Raw genomic sequence first — 12,605 nt, forward strand, 5'->3', positions numbered from 1 at the left:
AGTTATTAATAATTACAAATACAAAAGTGACAACCTGCAACAGGCTCTAGGCCCAGCTAGACTGTTCCTAGTCAATTTACAATCCCCAACTTATCAGGCTTAGCCCGGTCAATTTAGACATAAAAATAGTGATCAAATATCAAAAATTCCGGGAAAGCTAAATTTTTGTAGGGACCTTGGGCTTACTATTACAAATAAGGTGCCAAAAGTCCCCATCGATCCCATGTGCGCTAAAAAAGTTATTCGGGGTCAAAGGTGAAAATTTTAGGTTTTTTTTATTTTTCTCAAAAACGGTAAGTTTTACCGAAAAGTACCGCAGACCAAAGTTATAGATCTCAAAATTCTCCATAAAAATGGTCCTTATGATTTTTTTCTCCAAGACCAAACCTTCCCAGATATTGCGTACTCTCAAAAGACAACCAGTCATTTACAGAATCCCCTCTACTTGCATGGCCTTGAATAACATCTGGCTATTCTAGTCCATGGGCATCGTTCACGTACCCAAAGGGACCGGACCTACTAAGGGCATGGGCGCACCCCTCAATATCGCGGAGCCCCCCCCCCCCCTAAGAAGGAAGAGTCCCCCTCCAAAAACTGAGAAAAATACCCCTCAAAACAACCCCCTTTTAAATGTTTTTTGAGCTCTCAAACTGTAACCATTTCATACAATAAAACATAGTTTGGCTGGCGAGTCGCATTATTATCTTGACTTCTGACAATGTTTGGCCTTAGTGATACATTGTGAGTAAGATTTCTGAATTCTAATCTGACTCTAAGAAATCCATCTCTCTTGGTTAGACAACAAACTGTGTTTGACGCTTCTTTGTCTAATTTTACGCATCGTCTCACTGCTTTAGTATAATGTGAGGTATTGAAAATCATATAATCCAGTAGTTACGTCCTCAAGCACCATTTCTTTTAAAATTTTATCTGATATTCCTTTTTTAAGAAGATGATCCGAGTTTTCCCACGTCTGCTTATCAAAGAACTCAAGTTGAAATCTGAAATTGTAAATTTTTGCTATACAATCGAATTTTTTAAATTTGCCATCGTATTATGTTTGGATCACCAGCTCTTGTTCTGCAAACTGGTTACTTTGAGAATCTAAAAAAATATAACACTAGTCATTGCGGATGACCATCATCAGAGAACTTGTTTCCAGACGGATTACGACGATCAGTTCGAAGATGGACAATGAAAATGTATAATTCCAGATTTCAATTTTTAAGCAGAGAGACTGCTATGAGCTCATCGATAAGCAGAACTGGTAAAACTCGGCAGCTCCCTCTTTCAAAAAGGGGACTTCCGATAAAACTTTGAAAGAAATTGCTTGGTGGCGTACCTACTGAGTAGTATGGTTTTCAAAACTTCACGTCATACTAAAGCAGCGAGACGATAGGTAAAATTAGAAAAAGAAGTGTCAAGTACTCAAAACCTCACATGTCATACTAATGCAGTGAGACGATAGGTAAAATAAGAAAAATATATGTCAGGTACAGTTTGCTGCCTAACCAAAAGGGATGGATTTATTCGAGTCAGATTAGAATCTAGAAATATTAAGCCACAATACCATCAAGCCACAATTTCAATCAAGACTGAAAATTATGAGAAGTAAAACAGTTCAACTCGCATGCCAAACTTATGTTTTATTGTAATCAATGTGGTTACAGTTTGAGGGCTCAAAACCCATTAAAATTTCTTTAGCAACGTCTTTTGTTTCAAAGGGTGACTGATGTGGGCTGCTGCAAGCCACACTATTTTAAAATTTTTATACTTTACCTTTGTTCTCTATCATAGGTAAATTTGACATTTTGAGCCAAAGTTATCTGCTAAGTGGAGAATTAAACATTTTTTTACTAGATAAGAATTGCTTTTATTACTATTTTTTTTTCGTATCTATGTAAGAATTAATTGATATGAAAGCAAACTTTTACAAATCATAACTTCTAATATTTTTTACTCTAAGTACGGAGCAAAACGATGTTATTCAATTCTGACTATATTGGTCTAATTCAAGACTCAACGCATGTGTGGAACTTTAAAATACAGTTTCTTATTAAAATGATCTTATGCAATGTGTAATCTACACAAAAAGCCTGCTCTTAAGATCGATAACATCAAATTTCTCAAATTTTGAAATTTGATGAAATTATTATAACTTTTTCCAGTTTTTATGCATTTATGGTCAACTTCGAGGCGCGAGCGACACCTCAAGATATTTTTTGCGGTCGAAATCCTTTTGTTGAACCAAATATCTCTACAAAAGGCAACTTTTCCGGGCTATTACTTAGCGTTTATCAGATTTTGATTTTTTTCAATCCACCCTAATGAGCATGGCCAGTACTTCAAAAGTAAGTCCACCTCGAACAAGAGCGGGATTAAGTGAATCTGAATCCAGCTTTTGTTGTAAAAAAACACTGCTTATTTTGTGGCGAGGAAGCGGATGAAGAGGCTGAGAAGAGCAAAACGCAGAATTATCGCAGAAAAATTTATAAAGTTTCCACACTTACATTCAAAGAATCCCTTTTAAAATTAGCTAAAGATCATTCTGAGGTGTGTCAAAAGCTGCTCTTGCACGTTTGAATTTTGAGTATGATTTAGTCGCTGCTTTATGAATTTTTCTTTCATTATTCTGTGTTTCTTCTTCTCAGCCTCCTCATCCGCTTTACAGCCACAAAATAAGCAGTGTTTTTAGAAACAAAAGCTGGATTCAAATTCACTTAATCGCGCTACAGTACAAGGAGGACTTACTTTTGAAGTACTAGTCTCTTTATCCTCACGTTGCTGCAGAGATTGAATTTTTCCGGGTGTATGATTTTCTGCAATCCACGCGAATTGTAACGGACTTTTGACTTCTTAAATAATCAGCACTCTTATAACTTCTCCCGAGACTTGCATCGATTAAAGTTGGCATTCCACAACTGCCCAGCTCAACAGTTTCACCTTCAGTCAAAGTTTATTGCAAATAAAGCGAAATTGTGATATTTTTCTTAAATATTGATCAACACAAACAGTAGACCCTTGTGATAAATACGTTTATTCACTCGAACTGCACGTTTAACTCTAAAAGAAGCAGGTACGTCAGGGGTGCCCTCCCCCCCCCCCCCCCCAGGAGGGATCATGGCCCAGACTGCGCCATCGAAATTTTTAGGGGGATTGTTTTGAGGGGTACTTTTCATTTGGGGGGGAGGAATGCTTTGGAGGGAGGGGAATTCCGCGAAAATGAGGGGGTGCGCCTTTGCTCTTAGTGGGTTGGGCACCTCTGGGTACGTGAACGATGCCACACGGACTAGAATAGCCAGATGTTATTCAAGGCTACGCGTGTAGAGGGGATTCTGTAAATGACTGGCTGTCTTTTGAGAGTACGCAATATTTGGTAAGGTTTGGTCTTGGAGAAAAAAATCATAAGGACCATTTTTATAGAGAATTTTGAGATCTACAACTTTGGTCTGCGGTACTTTTCGATAAAACTTACCGTTTTTGAGAAAAATCCAAAAAACCTAAAATTTTGACCTTTGACCCCGAATAACTTTTTTAGCGCACATGGGATCGATGGGGACTTTTGGCACTTTATTTGTAATGCTAAACCCAAGGTCTCTACAAAAATTTAGCTTTCCCGGAATTTTTGTTATTTCCATTGTCTAAATTGACCGGACTATAATGCCGAAAAAGCAGGAATGCTGTCATGGTCTCATCTAATTTGATAAAAATAGGGGTGATAAAGATAACGATGTGAGGGTACTTTTGTTTTTTTTTTTTTTTCAATCGGGACTCATTTGTTAGATGCATTGGTTGGCTTTTTTTTTATTTCTTTTTTTTTTTAAACATAAATTTATTCCTTATTGAATCTAGGAAAATAATATCACATTTATCAAAAATATTGTCGTAGTGCATTTTGTTTCAAATAGGTTTACAGCAGTTTTTTTGTTCCAATTCAATAAATAAATAATCACTAACCACCACTTATAAAATCTCTGGATTATAAAATCAGCAGCTTTTTAAAATGAATGTGGAAGAACCAAATCATTACGTTACCAAACCATGTTAAAACCGTACTTTAATAAAATCAATCTCGCCGTTACATAAAATAAAGCTTTTAGCTAGCATCTGCTTCTAAAAGCTTTATCTTTACTGGAACTAACTATGTAAAGCATTTAAACCAAATTTAAAAAAAATCCGAGATTCTCTGAGAAACACCAAAAAAGGAAAGTCGCGACTTTCGAAATCAGTAAAAGTAAAACAAGCAAGTAACACGCCTGGCTAGAGATGAGCGTAAGATTCAGAGACTTCAGATGACGTCATTTGAATGCAGAAGACAACTTGCATTCGATAGCCGCTCACTCGACAAAGTGTGTAGAAACAAATTGCACAACTGAACTTTAGTTGAACACTATGGCCAGAAACACGATAGGAAACAAAATGGCGTTTAGACGAGACTTGCAGAAAATGCGTCTGACAGTCGAAGGGGGATAGAAAGACTGGTTCTGCTCATAGGGTGCAATTGCAAGCAATAAAAAAAATTCCTGGATTTTCCGGTAGCATAGCTATTTTTCTTAAACAACAAGGTGGGGGGGGGGCATATTTAATGCTACTTTTTTAATTAATTTCACTGTTAAAGCTATCATTCAGATACTTTTCAAGGATTTAATTATTTAAAAAAAATCCTAAGACATTTCAAGAAAGGTGACAAAAGTTGCAAAAGGTGACTAAAAGTAACCAAATTTTCAAAAGGTGACTAAAGGTGAGAAAGGTGACCGACTCCTCGGCCTGGGCAGTGTATAATCGCACCTCATTAATTTTACTGTTTTTTTTTGTTTTTTTTGTTTTTTTTTTTTTTTTTGACCTAAAATGCGTGGGGAATTAAGATTACTTAATTTTGTAAAGAAAAAAAATTTTCTTTATAAAATAAATCTTTCCTGATTTTTGTTATTTTTTCAAAATTCCCTGACTTTTCCCTGATTAATAAAGTTCCCTGATCTCCCTGATCTGTCGCCACCCTGTTCAATTTAAATTCGTATTCTTAATACATAAGAATACTGAAAATTACACTGACTTTAATTTTTGTTTTAAAAAGATTTTTTAAAAATTCTTAGCTTTAAAAGCAGATGAAGAATTAAAAAATTTAATGCTCATTTTTTTTTTACAATTTAGCATTTTTACAAAAAATAAAGTCATTCTAATCCAGAATTAAAATAACTACCAACCATTGAAATTATGCAAAGGTTCGAAGGATGCGTAAGGACTGAAATTTCAAACAAACTAAGCAATTTTTGACAAAGTCACTTTCAATGTTGGCATGTTTCCGAAAGAACAAGTTTTAACCTATAAAACGTAAAATTTTGAAGGTTTTAAATTTTTATGATCATTCATTTCATGAAAAAGAAAGAAATAGTAGAATGAAGGCTATTAAAATATTATTAAGACCACACGTACTTTGCAAAAAATACTAGTAATGCATGGCTTGATTTTTTCGAAAAGATGCAAAATAAAATGTAATATTACAGGGTCCATTATGAAAGTAATGAGCATTCACTGGCAAAATATATTAATCGTAATTTGTACAAATGTTCAATATTCTTCAAAATACATTTCTCCTGCATCAATACACTTGCAGAGACGTGTTTGCCACGCCTGAAAGGCACCCTGAAACTCCTCGATGGGAATGCCTTTCAGGAACGTTGTAACATGGTGTTGGATGTTTTCCACGGTTTCCCAATGTTTTCCTTTCATCTCTCTCTTTAGTCACGGAAACAAAAAGAAGTCACATGGAGCTAAGTCGAGACTGTAAGGGGGGGGGGGGGTGAGGGATAACCAGGGTGTTGCTCCGGACCAGGAAGTTGGTAATGATGAAGGCTGAGGTTGGTAATGATCCCAGACTGATCTTGAAATGCCATTGTTCTTGAAGGTTTCTTGCAGCATCTGGAATGTTTCGATTGCATTTTTTCCAAGCCTCACGCAAAACTTGATGGCGTATCGTTGTTTAATCGAACGCTCCATCGCGTTATGTTACAAAAGTTGAAAACACACTTCAAGCTGGCACGTATCTCCGCTCACACTGCTCAAACTCCGCTGACGACCGTATGCATTGAAAGGGCATATGCCCCACCACATTTCCCAGCCGGTTTTACCGTGCTGCCATCTATTATCGCGTCACAATAACATTATGCTCGTTACTTTCATAATGGACCCTGTATATCAAAGCTTCATAATTTATGCATATTTTAAATATTTTTTGTAGCCTTATTACATTTAGTACTTTAAAATGAGCTTGAATTTTTTTCTCAACTATCATGAAAATTCGCTTATCTGCAATGGGTCAATTACAGCACTTCCAGGGCCCGATTACCGCACAAGTCTACTAGGCCTGGGCACCCCTCTTCCTAAGGTGCCCCAAATTACTTAAAGAATTATGCATGGCATTACAACTATACAAAAAATACACACATTTAAAATAATAGCCTTCAGGAGGCCTCAAAATTATTGTGGGCCTTGGGCCCCACTTTTAGTTAGTCGGGCTTTGCGCACTTCAACACTTTTACGCAACGGTTTACCTATCAGGTCAAAAATTAAGAGGGATTCCCTGACATTTCCAGAAATTTCAATAATTTGGTTTTAACGCAGTCTGGGTTTTTTTATTTTATTTAATATTTTATTTAATAATTTTTTTATTTTATTTAATAATTTTTTATTTTACACTTTTTAGTGAATTTTCCATGATTTAGTTATTATGATTATAAGATGCAATCTTGTCATTTCATTAGGATATTTTGTTTCGATTTTGCAACCTTGTCATTTCATTGGTATAGTTTGTTTCTATCGTGAGGTTTATTAAGTAACTTGGGGTGGCCTAAACTACTGATAATTAGTCCCTCTAGGGACCTAACTCTGCTTAAAGCTACATGTGCTTGACCTTCGGCAAAAATGCGCCAACTTAAGTCAACCACAGCACAGCTATATAAACGTGCCTGCATAACTCGTGATGATGCAAGATCGGAAAGGTCGTCGATCAAACCTTTCTCGCAAAACTAAAAAAGCCCCTCAAAAAGTACACATTGCGAAACTCAGTCCCTTGAATCAAGGCAAAAACAAATGCAACATGTTCGAGATGAAAATCTAATTATAAACTTTCTTTTGTTGCTTATTACACGGATTTATTTTGATAAGGACTACAATCTGAGTGTCGTGCCTTTGTTACGCATAATGTATTTTTTATTACAGTACAGAATACATATAAACACATGAATTTGCATCAGAAAGAGGGGAAAGTACATCCGGAGCGAGGGTGTCTTGACCCATCGCCTCAAGTGGGAGAAGCAATCGCTTAGACCACTCGGCCAATGAGACCCTTATTCGTCGACTTAGTCAACAAAAAATTTCAGGCAGCGAAAACTACCTGCATTTGTCGCACGCAGGTAGCATGCAACACCCAACGTGCGCTGATCTCAAACTGACAAAATATGGCAACTGGTTGTTGATATGGTGAATTTTGAATACTGTCATGTGTTTAAGTGAGACACCCAAGGTTAAGACAAATCAATTGACGTAAGAATTACCAAAATTGGCCAAGTCGTTCAGCCTGCAGGACGCCTAATAGGAACAGACATACATACTTATAAACACACCCTCACGTTACCCTCATTTGCGCTGCGTATGCAGTCTGGTAAAAAATAAATATTCGCTGCACCTACAGATTTTGTGTTCCATAAATATTCGTTGAAAATGCATTTTTTTAAATGCAGAGACAAGTTTTTCAAATTTAAGACATTAAATGAACTACAAATTTAAAACTATAATATTGTATGAAATTCACTGCTAACATTCAAGAACAGCTTCGGCTAACACTAAATATTGTTGAAACAATGTTAAACTTAGTTTTTGTTTCGCTCCACCAGATCGCGCCACCATTCAATCTGTACATATTTCTTATCCCTCTAATAAAAATTCACTCCTGTTATTGACACCAAACTAGCATGTTGTGTCTGTCACTCTGCTTTAGTTAAATAATCTTGACAGGTTATGGGTCTTCGCACGAGCTTACAACTGCGTGTAAGAAATCTTTAAAGTTGCTCATGATATAAGAGAAGCAATATTTCTTTTCTACTTACGAGGCAACGATCGTCGCGGGAAGTTTTTCGCCTTTTCGTAGTTCGGCGAGAAGACAGCGTCAGTACGCCGCCATCTTGGAAGAATGGATTTCAGCCGCCAGATCAAGCCTCTTTCCGGTGAAGCAGATTGGCCGATGTGGAAACGGGAAAATATGTGATCTGCTAGATTATCATGAAGGTGCAACTGAAGTTATAGAAGGAAAATTGGAAAAACCAGAAGCCATTAATGCCACTGCACAGGAGTCGGAGAGGAAGCAGTATAAAGAACACTGCGATTTATATCGAAAAGCGAACAGTTACGCTAAATCTATGATCGCAAGCACGGTAACCGATGTTGTATATCAGAAGATTATGGATAAAGAAACAGCTTATGAAGCTTGGGAGTCCTTAAAACAACAGTTTGAAGCCAGTTCAAAAGACCAGTTGTTTAAGATATGCACAGAGTTTTTGCTTTCAGTTGGATCCAAGGGGATGATGTTTCTACACATATAGCAAAATTAAGAAGTCTCTGGAATGACCTAAATAACGGCCTTAAAGCTAGAAACGAGAGTAAGTTGCCTGATTTAATGCTAGTTTGTAAAATCTTGCATATTTTGCCAAGTCAGTTTGAAACTTTTCAATCTAGTTGGATGCTATTAGCAAAAGATGACAATAAATCTTTTGAAGAATTAACAGTACAGTTATGCATGTTTGAAAGAAATTTTACAAAAGCTGAAGATAGCAAAGTAGTTCAGGAAGCATTAGTAGCAGCAAAGCCTAGTAAGTTTAAAACAAGAAAAGGAGATTTCTGCAATTACTGTAAGCGCAGGGGCCACTGGGTAAAGGACTGCAGAAAATGGATTCCTGACGGAAAACCTGCAAAGAACCAATCCAAAGATCCAGTATCGGCAAACATAGCACCGATGTCCATTTGTGAGGAAGCCTGTGCAGCAGAGACTAGTTCAACAGCATACTGGATTGACAATGGAGCAACTAAACATGTCACAAACTGTTCCAGGTACTTTATTGATTTTATGAAATTTAATAATCCTTGTGGTATTAGAGCTGCTGGAAATAAAACATTAGAAGCACTAGGGAAAGGTACTATCAAGATAAAACTTACAGTAAATGGAAAATGTCAAGAAGTTTTTCTAAAAGATGTGGTACGTTCCACAAATTAGTCGGAATTTATTTTCTGTACTCGCTGCACAAGACAGAAATCAGGAAAGTACATTTTTGTCTACCCCCACAGAGTGCTGGTTAAAACTCCACAAAGAAGCAGTGCTTTATGGATCTCGGCACATCAATGGTACTTTATTCAAAGCAGATATTGAGCCCATCTTACCTGAAAAGGCGATAGAAGTGCATACTGCTGAAGTGGACAGCTCCTTATTACAGCTATACCACGAGAGATGGGGTCAACAAGACAAGCGTCATGTTAGAAGCATTCTCGAAAAAGAATTAGGCATTAGTGTAAACCTAGACAAAGAACTTTGCGAGCCTTGTGTTTATGGCAAAGCACACAGATTATCCTTTGGCACTAGAAAAAAGGTCTCTGAGCCAGGTGAGCTTATTACGGCTGATGTTTGTGGACCTTTTGAAGAGTCGTTTCAGAAGAAAAGGTATCTTGTGCTCTTCAAAGATAGTTTTACATATTTTCGATATGGCTATGTTGTGAAAGAGAAATCTGAAGTCAAACAGGTACTGGAACAAATGCTTGCACACGCTAAAGTACTAGGACACTCTATAAAAGAATTTCTGAGTGATAACGGTGCCGAGTTCGACAACGAGGATATCCGAAAAATTTTACGTTCCAGAGGCATCACCCAACGGCTAACAGCACCATTCACTCCTGAACAAAATGGTCACAGTGAGCGTGAATTTCGCACGATCGTTGAAATGGCCAGAACTTTCAGGTATGCAAATTTAGAAGCAGACTTTCCTCCCGCAATATAGGCTGAATTAGTAAGTTCTGCTATTTACATACTTAATAGGACAGGCAAGTCCTCAATAGAAGACGCAAGTCCTCATGAGCTTTGGCTGAAAAGAAAACCACGGCTGAGACACCTAAGAGTTATAGGATCCACATGTTACGCTCATATTCCTAAACAAAAACGGAAGAAAATGGATAGGAAAGCCATCAAAGGCTATCTAGTCAGTTACAATGGAGATGAACGCTACAGAATATATATCAAAAGAGATCATCGTGTGATTCTATCGAGAGATGTGATCTTTCAAGAGAAAGCGAGTAACTGTAATGAAAACTTAGAGCTATTGCAAGACGGAAAAGAGCTCAACCAGGGAAAGAATCCTGAGAAACAAGTTGAAATTAAGGCATTTTCTAAGCAAGATGTTGGAAATCATGAAACTGACAGTGAAGAAGATGCGGTTGAGTCTATCCCTGAGAGGCAATTAAGAGACCGCTCACAGCTGCAAAAACCTAAGCGCTTTGAAGACCACATGATGGAAGCTGAATCATATGGATATGAATGTGAAAATCCAAATACCTATGCAGAAGCAATTAATTCCAAAGATAGTGGGAGCTGGAAGAAGGCAATGCATGATGAAATGCACTCGCTTGAAGAAAACAGCACATGGGAGCTGACTAATTTACCAAAGGAAGCAAAAGTAATACCCTGTAAATGGGTATATAGGTTGAAGACAAATCCAGAAAGAAGCATCAACAAATATAAAGCTAGACTTGTTGTGAAAGGTTTCACTCAACGTCAAGGAGTTGATTACAACGAAACATTTAGCCCTGTAGCAAAGTTGGCAACAATACGTGCAGTACTAAGCATGGCAGCTGAAGAGAAAATGCATTTGACACAATTTGATGTTTCAACAGCATTTTTGTATGGAAACCTAGAAGAAACAATTTTTATGCAGCAACCAGAAGGTTTTGAAGACGGCACAGAGAAAGTCTGGAATAAATGTTTCGGACAGTTCCTTACAGATCTGAACTTCAAAGCAAGCGAAGCTGACCCATGCTTGTACATCAGGGAAAGCAAAAAGGGCAAATTGCTCATAGTTTTATATGTAGATGATGGCCTAGTTGCAGCAACTAACCAAGAAGATGCTGAAACATTCTTACGAAAATTAAAAGAAAAATTCAAGATCTCAGAGGGAGAAGTGTCCTGCTTTTTAGGCCTGGAGATCAATCGCAATAATGACCATTCAATTACGGTTAGTCAGAAGGGATACACAAGAATCCTTCAGCGTTTTGGATTTGAAAATTGCAAACCTGTCGCTACACCAATGTTGAAAGACTCGGGATTACAAGAATCTAGTACAATGACTGATTTTCCATACAGACAGGCTGTTGGTGCTCTAATGTACCTCATGGTAGGAACCAGGCCAGATTTATCCTACAGTGTAGGATTTCTGTCAAGATCCCTTGAAAACCCATCTGCAGAAGATATAGTAAGAGTAAAAAGTGTGTTTCCAGGGATCTGTCCAGGATTTTTTCACAGGGTTCGTTTTTTGTGAAAAATAAAATAATTTTGTGAAAAATGAATTAATTTTGTGAAAAATCAAAAAATTTCGCAAAAATTTTTTTTTTTTTGTTAAAACGAAATTTTCGAATTTAGAGATGGCACAAACTGCATCAATTAAACTTAAAGTTGAGCGTTTTCCTCTTCTGCGTCGAGAAAATCATTCTGAATTTTTTTCTGATATTTGGCAGGGGGGGGGGGCATCGCTCTTTCAAGTATCAATATTTATCTAGCATTCTACATTATGTTGAATTATACTAGATATATTTCTGTACAGTATTTAAAATAATTATAACAAAAATATAAATAAAAATTCAGAATAGGGTTCAGCATTCAACTTTTTGACCCAAGACACTCTTAAAAGGCAGAGAATTTCGTTTAAAACTTATAAATTCCGTGATTGTAACAAAACTAAAAAGATATTTCAGTTGTTTACCTCTTAACAAAGCGTAATAATCAAAAATTCGAAAAATCTGATTCCCATAGCGGATGCAAAGAGATCGCAATTCTGTGATCAAGTGAAGACATCAAAAGTATAAAAACGGCTTGTAAAAGAAATATTTTTGATAAAATTATTTTAAAATTGCATTTCAGAGTCCTATGATAAACATATCATTAATATCTGTGGACACAGTTGACCCAAAAAATAAAATAAACCATCTATTCAGCATTTTAATTTTTGACTCATAACAGAAATAAAGAGACTTATGCCTTTTCAGAAAAGTTTACAACAACACCGCTGCTAATTAGCTGTGATAAAACAAACAACCATTATATTTATTTGGCAGTAGCAATTATTTATCGCTTGCAGGAGTATCCCAAGAGTGCCGATTTTTTTTTTTTTTTTCAAAATTAGCCAATTTTGTTTAAGCTGATCCCTCTAATTTGACTTAAAAAAAGGTTCCAAAAATTATCGGTTTATACACAGAAATATGCGTTATTTTGCTTTCAGATCTGCTCTTGCAATAAACAATTTGTGACAGATCCGATCTTGTTTATCAGAATTTTGTGAAGGGTCCGTTTTGTTTGA

This window comes from Uloborus diversus, chromosome 4 (genome assembly GCF_026930045.1).
Source record: "Uloborus diversus isolate 005 chromosome 4, Udiv.v.3.1, whole genome shotgun sequence".
NCBI lineage: Eukaryota > Metazoa > Arthropoda > Arachnida > Araneae > Uloboridae > Uloborus > Uloborus diversus.